Source organism: Sinocyclocheilus grahami, unplaced genomic scaffold, assembly GCF_001515645.1.
Source record: "Sinocyclocheilus grahami isolate Dianchi unplaced genomic scaffold, SAMN03320097.WGS_v1.1 scaffold737.1, whole genome shotgun sequence".
Lineage (NCBI taxonomy): Eukaryota > Metazoa > Chordata > Actinopteri > Cypriniformes > Cyprinidae > Sinocyclocheilus > Sinocyclocheilus grahami.
Window position 1 is genome coordinate 354,641 of NW_015505916.1, and position 19,167 is coordinate 373,807.

Here is a 19,167-nt window from a genome sequence, read left to right on the forward strand (position 1 = left end):
GCATAAAACGAGTGTGCCATGAAATACGTAATGTAATGCGTGTTGTAAAGATCGTGAGTAAAAACAAAAGAAAACCTTACAGCTGCATGAGTCGTGACTGTCACGTTAGCCTGATGGGACCAAACTCCCTTTGTGATTTTAAAATGTAAGACAGTACCCAGATTTGAAGACTACAGTAAGATTTAACTTCTACTGTTAATAAGATTTTGGTAGGCTTTTATTAGATGCATAGCCTAAATGTCCTAATTCAGATGGGCTACCTGTTTTTTTTTTTTTTTTTTAATGGTATATCAAAAAGTGTATATTTTTTAAATGTGATTGTTGGTACATTTTACCAGATTTGCCCATACTTTCAAAACAAAAATGAAAATAGGAAAAATATGCAATATGAAAATAATTGAAGACAAAATGTGTTTTACTGAGAAAAAACAAGATTTGGTTTCCAGCAAAAGGTACATCTGGAAAAAGGGGGGTCGTCTTATAATCAGGGTCGTCTTATATTCGGGCCAATATGGTAATTGGGCCCAATTTTGACATTTTCACTTAGGGGTGTACTCACTTTTGTGGCCAGCGGTTTAGACATTAATGGCTGTGTGTTGAGTTATTTTGAGGGGACAGCAAATTTACACTGTTATACAAACTGTACACTCACTACTTTACATTGTAGCAAAGTGTCATTTCTTCAGTGTTGTCACATGAAAAGATATAATAAAATATTTACAAAAATGTGAGGGGTGTACTCACTTCTGTGAGATACTGTATATATTTCAAATTATACAAATTACACCAGCACTATTACTAAAACTGAAAGCATAAAAAAGCTAAGTCAAAAAAACAACAACAACTGTAATAGTAAATAGTATGCATTTAAATAAAATACTAGTTTTCCCTAAAATAATTTTCTCTAATCCCAGCTACATATGCAAAGACAACTATAAGAAAGACTTACTTAAGAAAGATTTTTTTTATTTCCCTAAAAAGTGTAAACACTGAGACATTTTTTAAAACATTACTTCCAGCATCCTAAATGACCCGACAACAGCAACACTGGCTTAACCAATGGCGTGAGTTTAGGGCGGGGAAATCTGTTTGACCAACCAAAGGCAGATGATTATGTCTTCTGGAAACCTGTTTTATAAAAAACTAATACAACTAATATAACTACAAATAAAATATATTTGATTAAAGGGATAGTTCACCCAAAAATGAAAATTCTGCCCGTAAGACCTCCGTTCATCTTCGGAACACAAATTAACATATTTTTGATGGAATCTGCGAGCTCTCTGACCCTCCCATGGACAGCAAGGATAAGGAGACAAATTGTTGAATAAAGTCATTATTTTTGTTTTCTTTATGCACAAAAAGTATTCTCGTAGCTTCGTAAAATTACGGTTGAACAGCTGTTGTCACATGGATTATTTTACAGATGTCCTTGCTACGTTTCTGGACCTTGACCGTGGTACTATCCTTGCTGTCTATGGGAGGGTCAGAGAGCTCTCAGAATTCATCAACAATATCTTAATTTGTGTAGTTTGAGTTATATATTTCTATATTATATAAAACACACACACACACACACACACACACACATAATTATGTTACTATTACTAGCAACTACTAAATACACTTAAAACTATGTACTATATCTGGATTTTATGCAGATATAAAATTGATCTATATGTAATTGTCGTACATTTATTCAACGGTAATTTAGCATCAAACCCTTGCTTTTAGCCCATCACACTTTTGCAGCACTGAAACCTCCCTGAACAACGCTAGCAGTGTGTTATGCTTTGTGATTGGCCAGCGTCTCGTGGGTCAGATATGAGAGAGGGCTAATGAAAGACCCCATTGAGCAGTCGAACAATCGCTCGGCAATAACAGTACATCTTCACTCTGGCCAGGCGAACAGGACAGCGGCCGGCTGAGTCCCTTCATATTTAATGTGCACTAAAGCAGTGCTCTAAACCTTTCTCCACTGGCTCGTTCACAGCCCTATGCACAAATGGCCCCATATGTCACCTAAAATAAACATGATTCCAATCAAGCGGCTAGATTACAAGATGGGATGGTTTTGAGGGGAAAATGCTTTTAAAGATAAAGTGTATGTGGTTTATGTGCCTCAACATCACCAAACAGAATAGCAAAAATAATGAACGTGTTCAAACAGGTTTCCCGAACACTTCATTTGTCATCGGTTAGGTCTAACCGATCTCGTCCTAAACTGGTTGAGCTAATGTTGCTGGGTTAAGTTTGTTGGCATGTTCAAACAACAGATACATTTTTTTTGTCCTTGTATATTAAGCTGGGATACAAGGAAGTGAAATAAATAAATACATCAAGTAGCCTACAGACCTCATAGTGCTTCCTCCATTGACATATTTACTTTACATATTTATTTAATTCACTGAAACAAGACATTGTGGCATAGCATACTGAAGTGTAAATTTGACAGTAAAATGTATTGAATAATAACAATTGTGAAATGTATTAAAAGTATAAATAATTTTAAATAACTTTTGTCAAGTAATATCACTTAGCTTATTATCTTAAATTTAGAAACATGGTGCATTAATATGTGCAGCCACAATATAGTAAAAGCTATAAATATGTATAATAAATATAATAAATGCCCATGTTAAACAAAAAACATTTCTTTTTAATAATAATAATTTATTAACAGTAAAAAATTATAAATAACTGTAAACTACTTTTGTCAAATAATATCACTTATCTTATTATCTTAAACTTAGAAACATGGTGCATTAATATGTGCGGACACAATATAGTAAAAGCTATAAATATATATATAATAAATATAATAAAATACCCCAATGTTAATGTTAAAAATAGTTACATTTATTTTTAATAATACTAATTTATTAATAATAAATTATAAATAATAATTACAAAATAAAAAAATTAAAAACAAAATTAAAAAAATAATTATTAAAATGATTTTTAAATAACTCTTCAAGTAATTTATCTTATATTAAATGTACAAACTAGTTGCATTAATATAGATTAAGACTTTAAAGATGCTTCATCCAGTCAGAACAATTTTATTTTATTTTTTTAAAGAAGCAAAAAGAAACTCAAACTTAAAATGAGTCTGTATCTTAAGTGGTTAGATGTGAAAAAGTGTGAGAATAATAATAAAAAGTAGTATGAGATATTTCAACACACTACTTGTCTTCTTGAATGTCATTTGAAGTACCTCTATTGTATTTCAATTTATTTTTAATTAATTTTGGACTATAAAATAAGACAACATGGGCAGGGAATTGAAATGCAGAGCCTGTGGTTGGACAATGTTATATGTCCAGTGAGTTGTGTCAGGCAGGGAAGGGCTCCAGACTGATATTACCTGTCAGCTCGCTCTCAGACAACCCCTCCACTGACTGACAGCTCACTTGTGGCAAGCTGGATGAGCCAGAGAACCGCGAGCACCAGCCCAGACACTCTTTATATACAGCTTGAGAGACAGAGAGAGAGCAAACGAAGAAAAACGGCAAACTGAAGACAGAAGCGATAAGAAAGGGTGATGGAGGACAGCGAGGGCTATGAGAAAATTTGTTAGCCACAAAGAATAAAAAAAAGGTAGTTTGATCACTCCACAACGTGAAGGAAAGAAGACGAGAGCTCAGAAGTCGCTGTGGTTGATAAAGCGGAGCCTAAGGGAGCGTTCAGTGAAAGACAAGTTTGTTTTTTTCTTCTCGCTGAGGCAGCGAGCGTCGTCCTCCCAGGGGATGCGCGGTTGTTTTTTTGCTGCCATCTCTAAAACGCTGCGCTCAGGCAGTGCAACACTGAAACTGTTGCCTGTTTGTGTGCCTGCTGGTCATCTGACGCACTTTCTCTCGGCTAGGCCGGACCGTGGGGGTATTAACACTTGTAAACAGCGGTCCGGCTGCCTGTGCGCCTCAGTGTTGCCTGGCAGGACTATAATGGTAATGAAGCCTTCAGCAAGGTTGTCTTGCCTCACACTGTCAGGGGCTGACACAATGCCCTGGTTAGGGAGAAAGCAGAGCAGATGGGGCCTGTGTGTTTGTGTCACCGAGCCACTGCTTGTACAGCGTTTTCATACTATTATAAGATTAATACCTGTGTGTTTTAAACCAGATGTTTTTCAAATCATAATTATGCTAGCATACAAACACATCTTGAGTACAGATGAACTACATGGGATATAATAATGATATTTATCACGTTTTAGAGAAAAGCCTTGGACCTGCTAAATGTTAACTAGCAGTAAATTCACTTTGGACCTAAAAATAACAAATGAACCAAATATGAACTTTTCTGGAAAAGTCTAAGCTAAAATAAAATAAATAAATATGTATTTTTGAAAACATGTTCGAAGACAGCCATAAATAAATAAATGTTTAGATGATGACAACAACAACAACAACAACAGTATTAGGAATAGGCTCTCCATTAAAAAATATACATAGGATAAAATATACCAAATTATTTGAAATTATGACTGATTTTAACATTTAATTTCCTGTAACATAATATTTCAACACTTTAAGTTAGGGAAAAGTAATTAAAAGTAAAGATACACAATAAAAAGGTTTAAAACTATAACCTATCCTTTAAAACTAGAATGATGGTATGAGGAAAAACCTTCAGAAGTCAATCTCTGATCATCTTTTACAAGAACATTGCTTTGAAAAGGGTTGAATGGGCAAAGTCAACAAAATTACAAAAATTTGATTTTGTGCCTTTAATGTTTTAAAAACCCTTTTCAAGTACCTAATGATCACATCTGTCAATTAATTTACGTTAAATGTACATTCGTTTTGAAAGAAGTCTGTTATGCACCCCAAGGCTGCATTTATTTGTCAGTAAAAAGAGTAAATCTGAAATATTATTTTTTTCCATTTGAAAATATATTTTTAAATGTAATTTATTCCTGTGAGGCAAAGCTGAATTTTCAGCATCATTACTCCAGTCTTCAGTGTCACATGATCCTTTTTTGTAGCATTATAAAAGTCTATAAACTGTAATTTTTGACCAATTTAATGCATTTTAATAATAAAAAAAAATATCTTACTGACCCCAAACTTTTGAACAGTACTGTAAATTAGTAATAAAGCACCCTATTTGACAGAATATCAAAAAACTGCACTTGGATTTATGCCGGCCAGCAATTATGTATTTTTAATATTTGCATAATGATTTCTTTTTATCACATCACCTTGCAAGAACTCCCATTTTCCAGAAGAAATACAAATCTGTTTCCTGTTTATATCCATCTGACAGAGAAGTAGGTTGCCTGTACAATAGCAGACGTGAAGCACAATGCTCACATGGTCTAATGTTCATTGATTTTTCTTTCCCTCTCTCAGTTTACAAAAGACCGCCTGTCAACCGAACATCCCCGCGACCCGTGCGCTCAGTGACTTTTCCTTCTTTTGAGCAGGAACCCTGAATGCAGCTCAGTGCCGCCCGGGGACACGCGGACCGTTGTGATATTTCTACACAACACTCCACATCTTCCCTTGGCTTTCCCAGCACCAATGTTATTGTTGCGCCAATTCCAGCACTAATATCCTGTCGACATGAAAATGACTTGCACTTATCACTGCCTGCTTCCCTTTCGTTTTATTCCTTCATTCCCCGACGCTCATTTGGCATTAGCATTTAAACTATTGCGCTGAGCCGCCTTGCAGTCAGAAGCTGAGAAGTCGCAGCTAGCATGTTAGAAAACACTAGGCGGGCTTCAAAGCATTTCCCTCGGCTGGTGTATTAGCAGAAAGGCTGTGATCTGATAAAGGCCTTTAATTCGCCACTTTGAAAGGAGTTTACTGAAGTTTTGCTCATTTACATGCCGCCTAATATTCCTTGTGCACAAATAATGAGGGAGATTACCGAGGGCTGAACGTACACGTGAAGTACAAACCATTAAACGCGTGAACAGCTGCCTTTGTCGAATCTCATTTTGTGATTCTATATTTTTTTGTTGCTGCTGTTATGTAAATGGCATGTGTGAGGAAAAAGATATAAAATAAACCAATTATTTTCTCCCCAAAGTCAAAGCTTGATTCAAACTTGGAAAAATTCGATCGGCATGGCGTCCTTTAACCTTAGCACTCACTTTGCTCCAAGTGCTTCCTTTTACCAGACAAAAATGGTAAAACCGGAGAATAACGACTAAGCGCGGCTCTATAATGTTCTTTCACCTTTGAGATTGCACAAGTGCAAGCGGCCACTTTGTGTATTGGGCAGCGCTGTTATTACGTGGATTTTTACGAACTAACAACAAGTAAATGGATGGATGCAAGTCCACAGGTTTAATGCTAATGCTGCATTAATGAACACTTGTTCCTAAAGCTGTAGAATTATGGGAATTACGTTTAGCTCCTTAATGGCATGTCGGAGGACTGTTATAAGGAAAACAATGTGAGAGGAAAGCCGGGGAGGGGTAATCATCAGTAAAGGGGTGTTGTAAAGCATCTGTGAAGTCTCTCACCCTTCCTCTGGCTTCCTCCAGTGTGGCCACAGGCTTTCCTTTCTGATGGCGGGCCGTTGGAGGCGACTGGCCGTCCCAGTCCTGGAGCTCCTCAAGGTTTCTGAGGTAGAGCAGGGCTTTCAGACAGTAGGCAGTAGTCTTCGATCACCGTGAAATCCTGGTTTTGTACTGCACTGCACACCTGTGTGAAAAACACAATTTTCTTTAATAACTGTGCACGTCTGAGCTGTGGTCTAGTGATTAGTGCACATATTGGTAATGCAAGTTTAAATCCGAGTTGCAACATTTCTCAATTCCATGTCCTATAACATTCCTGTCCCCTCTCCACTACTATACTAAACATAAAAGGGCAAAATGTCTAAAATAAAAATCACAGTACACCTCCACATACACGCAACATCACGATAGAATGGCACCATCTTAAAGCTGCTGTAAGCATTTTTTTTAATACCACATATACAATATTTCTACAACCGACAAATGTCACTGAAACAGTTGTCCTGAGAATTCACGTGTCTCTGTGGTAGCCCTAGACTGTAAACATAAATAAGTAAATGAATGAATGAATGAATAAATAAAATTCATTTATAAAAAAGCATGTTTGGGGACTGCCAATTATTTCTGCAGATATGTTTGGTACCAAAAGAAGATATATATGTATACATAATTTACACGCAGCATCAGGTTTGTGATATGACAAATGGTCATTTTTTATTTATGATACTTTTATGTTGTTTTTATTCATATGTGTGCTTGTCTGTCTGGATTCATTTGAGTAAATAAGGGCTTAATTTTGATTTCTGGGTAAACTATAATATTGTTGAATAAATATAAGGTTTGTAGGGTTCAAACGTACAATCTTTCAGATACCAGCTCACACCATTAACCACTAGTCTACATCAGCATGCACACTAACAAACACATGCAAATAAATATATGCACATCCAGGGAGAGAGAGAAACGGTGGTCATTATAACATGTGCCATCCTTCAAAAGAAGCAACAAAAGACAAACGTCAGCATGCTGAATCAAAGCAGTACTACGACGCACATGCTCTGAAATGCTGAATACAATTGACCTTAAGAGAAATCTAATTCATTCTCTCATTACCAGCAGGGCGCAGACAAGGCCGATAACGCAGGGCTTATGCTCACTCATCAAGCGCACGTCAGCACGCGCCTGAGCCCTTTCCATTGAGTCTGTTACGCTTCTGTAGCTCTGAGACTGTGATATGCAGTGAGCGCTTGAAGCCCGGCTTTGTGCAAGTGTCTACGGCACTTCAGATGGCAGTCACACCATGTCTTCAGGAAGCAGATAAGACACACTTATCTCCTGGCGCTATCGCCGATCTGACATCAGCCCAAGTCGGCCCGAGAACTGCCTTCTTTCACAGGATTAGCATTCAGTCGCTTTGCAAACGCTCACAGCTGACTCCTGATTCGACACGTAGACCTTTGGATCTCGACTCTCTCTGAGCTCGTATCTGATATATGGGATTGGGTTTGATAAAAGGTTCTTATTCATAACCAGTTCAATTTTTTTATTGATTTTCATTCCTTTAACAGTTCTGAACATCTTGAACTTGAATGCCTGCGGTCCTCTATAGATGCAGATAAAAAAAGTGCACTCAAATACTATAGACAGAGTTTCCAGCAATGCTACTGAAACTACAGCAACACACACACACACACACACACACAGAATTAAGAAATAGATTTATAATATGCAGCATAAATGGGTATTATAATAACTTAAATAAGATGAAAAATAAAATAAAAAAAGTAAATAAAAATACTGTAACATTCAAAGCAATAGTTCAAGTGTTGATATATATATATATATATATATATAGAGAGAGAGAGAGAGAGAGAGAGAGAGAGAGAGAGAGTCCCATATTGTGATTGTTTTAAAAATGCTGAATAATGAAAATGAAAAAGCATATAATTTCTGTTGCAAAAAATCCATAAAACATTGCAATTATATAAAATACAGACATATACTACAATAACTCAATCAATCAGTCAATCAATAAACAAACTGTTTTGCTGGAGCAATAACAACAACAACAATAATAATAATAATAAAATATCAAATTCAATGGAAAATATAACATAAATGGGTAGAGAACCAATGGCGTTATGTATACTTAATGCTAGTGAGACTAGCATTAGGACTAGAGTAGTTAAATTTGCACATTCGGATGCTTAACGTTTAAATAAATGGCACTTTAATTAAAAAAAAAGAACTTCCAAAAGTACGGCACAAGAAATAGCACTGTTTTCGTGTAGTGGGAAAGGAGGAGGCTGCAAATGAAATCATTAGGAAACCAAATCGTTAAGTGGAATCAGAACCAGAATCATTAAATTCCTAACAATTCCCAGCTTTACTCCCTCCTCCTCACACTTACAACGCAGACTTTCTCAGGGGGAAGGGGCCGCAGATCATCGGCCGTGCTGCATCATTTGTATATTTGAAAATGAAATCCCACGTGGCATACCTCACGCTGAGAAAATGGAGGCATTTACCCTGGCTAGCTCATCTCTGGGAGATATGTTTTCATTAGGATTCTCATTTGCATAAAACTTGTTTCTCTCCCCTTTTACGCCACAGTTCGTATCTACAAACCACGAACGAACGTTTGTTTTTCGAACGACTCCAATTCGGTTTGATGACATTTCACCTTGATTTAACATCAACAAATACGCGAGTCCACTGATGCCTGGCGAGTAGCTTAACAATTGATTGGTAATTATTGCAGTTAACAGAGCAGATGGACGTCAATAGGAGGATCAGGGGTCTTATGGAGGGAGGATGGGTGGTCTATTGTTCAACTATGGATAGATATGTGTCATGACAATTTTTGTTCTCTATTTACAGGCGCATTTAAAGAAAAACGTGGGATTTGAGCTAACAAATGATTCATTATGATGAAAAGAACCGCAAACAAGACTAAATGGCGTGATCCTGTGTCTGATGGGGCCGTAAAATCCCGGGCTTGTTGCTCTGTTGACAGGAGTCGCTGCCCATTATTGCTTTTCATTTGATGCAGAACATCAAAGATATCCTGACCTGGAGTATTTAGCGCTAATGTGGCTGAGTCCTGAAATAAATCTGAAGTGAGAATTTCTAAGTAGTTTCCAAGCAATTGAGACGGCAGGTTCTTTTTATCTGCTCTGAAAACTGTGGTGGTGCATTGATTTCGACTCCTTCTGAGATCTCAGCCGCTTTTAGATTCAGCACTTCTGCTCTTTCCATCTCCCTCTACCCTCATCTTGCTCTCTCTCTCGCTCCTCTTTTTCTATCTGCTCTTTTATTTCCCTCAATAAAATCTTGGCATTTAGCCGTGCGCCATCTCCCCCTTAAAGAGATTCAGTTCGGCATCCAAATGTTACAATGACTATGCATGAAGCTCTTGTCCTTTTTGATTAGCACAGATTGACCAACACACCGGGAAAATACGAGCAACTGATATTTTGTCTAGTGCTTCAGGTAAAAGACTGTATCTTTATCGAAGTCACTGGAAGTAAATATGTTTCACAAGCCACTGAACCAGGGGACTATATTTAGTCAATACAGTCTAGTTTGGCGTCTGACAAGAGAGCGTAACCTTTACCCATTTGTTTATGGATATAAGCAGTGATTCTTCTGTTTGTTGTGTGTGTGTGTGTGTAGTCACACACATGGAAACAGCTGTGAATTTAAAAGGGATAGTTTACCCCAAAAAATTTATTCTGTCATCATTTACTCACCCTTATTTAGTTCCAAACCTGTATGACTTCCTTTCTTCAGCAGAACAAAACAACACAACACAACACAACACAACACAACACAACACAAAACAAAACAAAACAAAACAAAACAAAACAAAACAAAACAAAACAAAACAAAACAAAACAAAACAAAAACAAACTATTTTTGGCATAAAACATACATTCTGTCAACAAATAACAATTGTCACTTTTAATGTTGATGTAAAGCTGGTTATTTTTTTAAAACAAATAAATACTGCAAACATTGCAGTTTAGTATGATTAAAAAAAACATATTGTATTTAAAAATGTTGTATCTGTTATGAAAACCTGTTACGTTTTTTTTTGTATTTGCAAATAAATTAACATTTTCTTCAAGTAGCAGTTTTTATACTTGGCATTTTTTGGGTTTTAAATACATAAACTGTATTGCTCTGTAATGTTCTGTTTACAATTTGGATTCTTTTTTTAAAACTAGGATATTATATTGTAATGTAATTTAACTGCAAACAAACAGCAACATTGTAAAACCGTTTTGTGAAACAAAATTACAAAATCATTATGCTGTCTGGGCCCTTTTATAAACACAAACTCTCTTTTTAAAATGTTTAATTGAAATAACATATATTACTTTAAAACTAAATCGTTTCAAAAACATTACAGTTTGATTGGAGGTTTGTGACATTAGACATTATATTGATGTTATGAGGCTACTTAAAGAAAACCAACAAGGTAAGCATTTTCTCAATATTTCCATAACAATTTATTTTGGTTGTGTAAAAACAAGACATATTTGCAACTAACATGATCTAAAAATTTACCTAAAATGATCTAAATACATAAACTGCATATCATGCTCTGGTTAAATATATTTAAAATTCACAGAGAACATTGTACTGTAACATAATCTAACTGCAACCAAAAAGCAACACTGTAAAAATGTTATGTGCTTCATGGGGCCGAGTTGTTAAAAGTGCTGCTAGTTAAAAGTGCACTTTGTGTTGTTGAACAATAAAAAAAAAAAAAATCACCCCTCTCTATGGAAACATTTAGCAGTTCGAAACAAAATCCTGATGCTTTTTGGGCCACATAAACAGACATTAGTTTATTAAGTGTTTCATTTAAACGTCCAAAAACGCAGTAGTTTGATCAGAGGTTTATGCCATTATAGTGATTTTGGTTGTATAAAAATAAGACGTAAGATCTAAGTTGACCAAATATGATCCAAATATGTAAACTGCAGATCATGTTCTGGTTGCAATTTTTGAAAAATATCCACTAATTTAGAATGTTACTGTAAAGTAACCTAACTGCAATCAGTGCAAAGGCATTGTGTGCTTTCTGGGGTGGATTCTAACCACATTGCTTGATAAAAGCTTGCTTTGTGTTGTCGACAAATCTTTTGTTTTTCACCCCTCTCTACGGAAACATTTAGCAGTTTGAAATGAAATTACAAAATCCTGATGCTTTCTGGGCAACAAGTCATTTTTACTACTTGATGACGGTCTCTTTATTGCAGCTCGCAACTGTTTACATGCACCGGGAAGGACCCAAATTACAGTGTGGATCATTAAGATTGAACCAGCTCTGCCATTAGTGAAATATTGCTCCATTGCCCCCAAAGACCTCCCTATGAAAACGCTGTCCTGATCTCCTACAGCTGCCACTAAATGCAGCTATTTTACTGTCCCATTATGACAGGCGAAAATCTATCATAACAGCCCAATCTTATTAAAGCAGCAGACATTATACTTTACAACAACACCGTGAGTGTGAACGTTTGACAACAATGCTTCAGTAAATGAAAGTCATTTGACTGTGTTACGGTTTTTCTTAAGTAAGCAGCATTCCAAGATCTTAGTTTTTTTTCTGGAATAATATCAGGCGCTAAACACAGGTGGGTTACTTTTACACTAACACACATGAAAGTCAATACGGCACCATGAGGAGCCCCGGATCCCCTACAGGGTGATTGCAAAGCAATGTATTCGGTAATGAATCAACTAAAGAGTATCGATCGACAAGCAGATCACATTAGCTGCGGTAGAATAAAGTACATGGGCTCGCAGAAACCCGGTAACGTTTCAGCGATGTAGGTTATCAGCTCACCTGGTTTGTCAAATGATGCTATATAATGTGAATCAAGACAGGAGCAAGCTTGCTTTTAAAGAAATTTTGTCGTTGTTCCATACTATATGACTTTCTTCTTTTGAACACACTCATAGACAATATATATACACACTACCGCTCAATTTTGGGATCAGTAAGACTTGTAATGTTTCTAAAGAAGTCTCTTATGCTCATCAAGGCTGCATTTATTTGATCAAAAATGCAGAAAAAAACAGTAATCTTGCTAAATGTTATTACAATATAAAATAATGGTTTCTATTTTAATATATTTTAAAATATAATTTATTTCTGTGATGTAAAGCTGAATTTCCATCAGCCATTCCTCCACTATAAAGTTTCACATGATCTTTCAGAATTTATTATTAGAATTATCAATGTTGGCAACAGGTGTGCTGCCAAATATTATTTTTGGAAACTGCGATACTTTTTTCAGGATTCTTTGATGAATAAAAAGTTAAAAAGAACAGCATTTATTCAAAATATAACATCTCATTGGTTTTTTTAGCTTCAATTTTATTTGAAAATAAAATATTTTTTGTTCTGCAAAACAAAGAAAGTTATACAGGTTTGGAATGACACGAGAGTCTGAGTAAATTGTATATACATTTTATCCAATATCACTAAATATAAACATGCATACTATAAACACAAAAACGTTTAAATGTTATTTTAAAACGAAATGAAACATTCCAAAAAAAAAAAAACGTTTTGTCAGGTCTTTTTTTTTTTCATTTTGAGAATACTTACAGAAAACCAACAATGTAGAATACGTTTCAAATAGTTTTTTTTATATTTTATTTCAGTTAACTTTTATTTTATTTCAAGTAACAAAAATTAATTTTTTTATACATATTTGTGTATTAAAAAAAATTATTAATACATTATTTAATTTTAGTTAGTTAAACTAAAATGAGAAATATCGCCTTCAAAACGACAAAATAAAAAAGTAAAATTTTTTAAATTGGTTTTAATTTCAGTTTTAGTTTTAGTTAACTATAATAACCCTGTTACAGATCAATTTTTGTAATCCAAATATGTCTTAAATCTTAGTGATGTACAATTTGCAAATGAATCATTCATTTAAACCAATTCTCTTAAATGATTCAGCTCATCTGCAAAACATTTTTGGATCACTCAATTATAAAACCAGGCTGATTAAATAAGTACTTTTAAGAATGAACCATCCTGATGAACTGATCTGCTAAAATAAACATCTCAAACTCCCAACGCTAATCTCAATTTTCTCAATGCGAATCTGAGCCGCAGACACTGCCGGCATATCTGACGTATCTGACGCGACATCCATGACCCGTGTAGAATGTGGAAGAACCACAGCGCTGAACTCTGAGTTATGATTTTAATAAAGAATCTACTGTTCTCCAGGATCCCGTGCATCATTTGAATGGAATGATTTGTCTTTTCTGCACACATTCGCTTGACTTTTAGAGAAATTTAAAGCCGAAAGACTGCAGGTATCACCCAAGCTCTACACGATAACGGTTTCGCAATTCTCTTAGTTAACGGGATAAATCAGGCTCCGGTACCGGCATATCCTATATCCTGTCTTCAATAACCAAGAAAAGTCAAAACTCCACAGGTTTAACACTATTCGATCCGGAGAAATCAATACAGGATATGAATGGACTTCATTATATTATTTGTTCTTGGGAGAATACTTTTGATGCGGTGCCGAATCGATGCGTCTGCTTAGAAACAATAGTGCGAGTGCCTACAGCGTTTGTGTTTACACCGAGACGCTTCGTGTCTTTTGAAGAGTCTGATTCTCTCATTCACTTCTTCCATGTCCCTTCAGTTCTGACTACAAGTCTCGCTGATTGCAACAGTTCGAATTACAATGCATTCACTTTCTGCTTTTCCAAAAGGTGCTTCGCTCTCCATTGACCCGGGCCAGACCTGAATTCGACAGGCGTGCGGAGAACGAAGCCAAGCCAGGCCCAGTTGAGCAGGTTTTATCCTGGAGGATACAACATGGCAAAGGATCTGGAGAGGAAGCAGCAATCAGATGGACACGCAGCAGTCAGATGCTTTGATGTGTTTGAAAGGACGCGTGTGTTCTCCGCAAACTCATCTTCCAGATCCAAACCCCACGATTCACAGCTCTAATCCTCCGCTAAACCCAAAATATTAACACAAAAACACATTTCCTTTCATCGCTCGCAGGAACATCTCTAAAGCAGGAAAAGCATCACAAATAGTGATTATATTGTGTAAGATGAAATACAAATTATGGCTTTTTAAAGGCGGCGGATCTGTAATTGAAAGCATTATGATTCTATCAGGAGCCCAAGTTATTCTGTAATTAAATTTTCATATTAACTCAAAGGACAAATGTCTGAATGCAAAAAAGCTCTTCAGATCCCAAGTGTTCCCGATGAACAGGTAGGAGAGGGAAAGACATTACCGAAACATTAAATCAACCCTTAAAAATAGTAAATGCATTTATTCAAAGATAGAGAATCAATTTGCATACAGATTCACTATTTGATTACTCCCTAGACACAAGCAAGCCACGATGTGGAGAGCTTAGAAACACTTTTCGATCTGCAATCTAAATATTATGCTTAACTATACTGTATCTCATTTAGGACAAAGTTTTCTAATTAAAACTTTGTATACAGCTGAGACAAATGCAGGACTGACAATACCAATTAAAAGTAATTGCGTATCAATGCACAAACACAATGCACAACATGACAAATTGTGTCATAAACTACAACCATACTCTGACTTGAGTTGCATTGATTATTAATTATGGTGACGTCACACAACAAACAACCTTTTCCAGGTTCTGATGATGAGTTTGAGCAGCGCTGTGGTTCTAATGAGCTGTATTTTATAAAGTAATAATGTTCTTTAATATGAATGAAAGATATTATAAAGCAATATACTATCTGAGAGAGTGAGGAAAATATTGCATATAAAAGTAAACAATTCAAAATAAAAATCAGACATGCAAAATGCATCTTTACTGCTTTAATACACATTTTTTTATATTTTATATATAGGACTACGTACCTGTAACACTGCGGCTCCTGCTTGAAGGAACTGCAATCCGGATTCTGCAGAATCGATGCCCCCGGTGGCCAGAATGGGAAAACCGGGAAGAGCTTTCGCTATGGCGGGATACTGCTCGCAATGCGATTGGCCGGATGGCATTTTCTAGCAAAAACAATCAGAAATGTATTGTTACCCACTGCAACCACTTTTGAACTGTATTAAAATAAAATAAAATAAAAAATAATATAAAATACAATAAAATATATCTTTTTTTAAGATCTCAGATCTCGGGTGGATGGTCTACAGCGGGTTCGTTAAATGGCATCTCACCCTCTAAAATTTCAGGCTGAGTTTCTCTAGGGAGCGCTGCGCCTCCTTACATTACACCCTTTATTTATTTACCTGAGCAGCAATGTCTTGAATAAAATTAAAACCTCTGATCTGATCCCGCTGACAGACGGGGCCGTTTATCACATTAGATTTAACTTAATTTCACTGGCAGCCTTTTTTTCCCCTCATTGATCAGTGGGAGACATTGTCTCTCCTCATTTGGCGCTGGTGTCACTAAAATGGGAAAACCGGGAAGAGCTTTCGCTATGGCGGGATACTGCTCGCAATGCGATTGGCCGGATGGCATTTTCTAGCAAAAACAATCATAGAAATGTATTGTTACCCACTGCAACCACTTTTGAACTGTATTAAAATAAAATAAAATAAAAAATAATATAAAATACAATAAAATATATCTTTTTTTAAGATCTCAGATCTCGGGTGGATGGTCTACAGCGGGTTCGTTAAATGGCATCTCACCCTCTAAAATTTCAGGCTGAGTTTCTCTAGGGAGCGCTGCGCCTCCTTACATTACACCCTTTATTTATTTACCTGAGCAGCAATGTCTTGAATAAAATTAAAACCTCTGATCTGATCCCGCTGACAGACGGGGCCGTTTATCACATTAGATTTAACTTAATTTCACTGGCAGCCTATTTTTCCCCTCATTGATCAGTGGGAGACATTGTCTCTCCTCATTTGGCGCTGGTGTCACTAAAGACAAAGAGCGCGGGCCAGCGCTCTCTCCCACACGCTAAATGACCCTTATTAATGACACGGAGGACTCGCGTTAAAGGAACACCATCTCAGTCCATCTTCTCTGAAGAAGCATGTAAAGTTAATGGCATTTCCATGTATATTACAGAACATGCGTAACAGTAGCAAATAATAATAAAAAAACATTAGATGCACATTCATCCTATATAACATAAAATAAGGGATATTATGTATGGTAGTGAGGTTGGTTTCCACAAAAAAAAAACTAATGGAAAGAAAAATCCACAAATGGGATCTTTTTAACATAAAATAATATCCAATAAAAGTGAACTAATGAATAATAATAATAAAAAAATCAAACATGTTTCTAAAACAAAACAAAGCAAAACAAAACAAAACAAAAGCAAGCTTAAAAACCCTAAACACTCACACATTCTAGCATAAAATAAAACAATAAAATAATAAGATAAAATAAAAGCAAACTAAGGAAAAAACTAATTGAGCGCTCACGTTTCTAAAACAAAACAAAAGTTCTTTATTTTTTAAACAACAACACTCACACATGGTTCTAAAATAAAATAAAAATAAAATACATCTAAGGAAAAAAAATGATAATAAAATAAATGGTTCAAAAATAATAAAATAAATTAAAACAAAACAAAAAAAAAAGGAAGCTTGACTGTATTTGAACTCATTTATGAGCAGCTTGTAGCTTGGAAAGCTACTTACACTATACTCATGAACACAAACAATAAATCTGAACTATAACTAACCCTATACCATATTGAATCCAAGTACCAACACACTGCAGTAACACAAATGCTAACACAAATATTCCTGTTGTATGCTAGCACTGTACTGTAATACACTCCACTGAACTGTACAATACTACACTAACAAGGCCTATGTTTTGTCTGAGAAGTAGAAAAACAGAATTTTGGATAAATATTTCATGCTGGCTTTCTCTAAGTTCGGTGGTTTTCAGTACGGTGTTTGTTTTTCTAAAGCATCATTTGTCTTTGCCATCCATTCAGTCTGACAAAAAAAATGAAACATGCTTTCTTGAAGTAAATTAGTTTCCCATGTCTATTTATACAGAACTGCACTTCAAAAAAGCAGTGATTTCTGTCAGACGAGCACTAAATGTAAATGTGAGAGTGTTCGTTTGTGGGTTTTGCGTGAGTGTGTGTGTTGCGCTTGAGAAGTCTGGCGAGATGTCTGTGAAATAAAAGTCAGAGCCTGTGATCTAACAGGTATTTGATAACTATCAGCTGTGAACACACACACACACACACACACACACTTTTGCGTGTGTATGTGTGTCTCTTCCTGCAAGGACAATGTGTGTTTACACAAATGGGTTAAATAACTACAATCACTACAGATAAGAGGTGGTTATTGAGCTCAGAAACAGCATGCAAACCGCAGCTCTTCATCCTGAAGCTTAAGCCTGTTCTTACACTTTGAGGTCTTCGCTGCAGGTAGGACAAAATAACAACATATAAAATTACTTTCTGCTAACTTACTTGCTTAGATCAACAATACAGCTCTCCCAGAAACACAATTTTTTCCCCGATGATACAAGCTGACTGCTTCATAATACTTAAGAGCTTTTAGATTTCCATTTCTAACATATATGTCATGCTATAATCACTTGCTCATCAATGGATCCTCTGCAGTGAATGGGTGCCGTCAGAATTAGAGTTCAAACAGGTGATAAAAACATCACAATGATTCACAAGTAATCCACACCACTCCAGTCCATCAATTAATGTCTTGTGAAGCTGTGCTTGTAACAAACTAATTTATCATTAAGACATTTTTAACTTAAAAAAATTCCTCTAATTTCCTCAATAATACTGCTTTCTCCAGTAAAAATAAAAAGTCATCTAATCTGAATCAGGAGAGAAATATGCACAGATCAAGCATTGTTTAAAAGTGAAAACAGTCCAAATCTAAACAAACATGTTGGTGGATTTTGACGGAGAGACCAACAGTTGTGGAAGGACAATTAGCTGTTTGCACTCTCATTCTGACGGCACCCATTCACTGCAGGTGAACAAGGAATTTATCCAAACCTTTTGTGATAAGGAAAAAAAAACTCATCTACATCTTGAATGGTCTAATGGTAAGTACATTTTCAGCAAATGTTAATTTTTGGGTGAAATATTCCTATGAAGTCAACACAAAATGCCATAAACTGATGCATTATGGAGTCAGGATGGCTATGCTTATTCATTTTCTTCCCAGAAATCAGGGCAAACAATTATTTAATAGAGGCATCAGTATTGGTATTGGTGATACTGGCCTTCATTCATAGTATTTAGTAAAAAGATGACATTAAACAAATATTTAAAATACTAAATCTTTAAAATAATGTCTTTATGTTGTTGTAATTTGGAGATTTAGTGCAAAAATATATATCAGAATTTTAATGTTAGACAATGTAATTCATTAATTAGAGAAATCTTTGAAATTAATGAGTTTTTTAATTAAAAGAAAAGCCATAATATAATATAATATAATATAATATAATATAATATAATATAATATAATATAATATAATATAATATAATATAATATAATATAATATAATATAAAAATTATTCACGATTAATTAGAGAAATCTTTGAAATTAATTAGTTTTTTAATTAAAAGAAAAGCCATAATATAATATAATATAATATAACATAATATAATATAATATAATATAATATAATATAATATAATATAATATAATATAATATAA

General features: G+C 35.2%; 1 pseudogene; it reads right to left on the minus strand.

The window, feature by feature from the left end:
* LOC107560643 (dihydropyrimidine dehydrogenase [NADP(+)]-like) overlaps positions 1-19,167 on the minus strand; it is a 207,859-nt pseudogene that overhangs the window by 18,485 nt on the left and 170,207 nt on the right.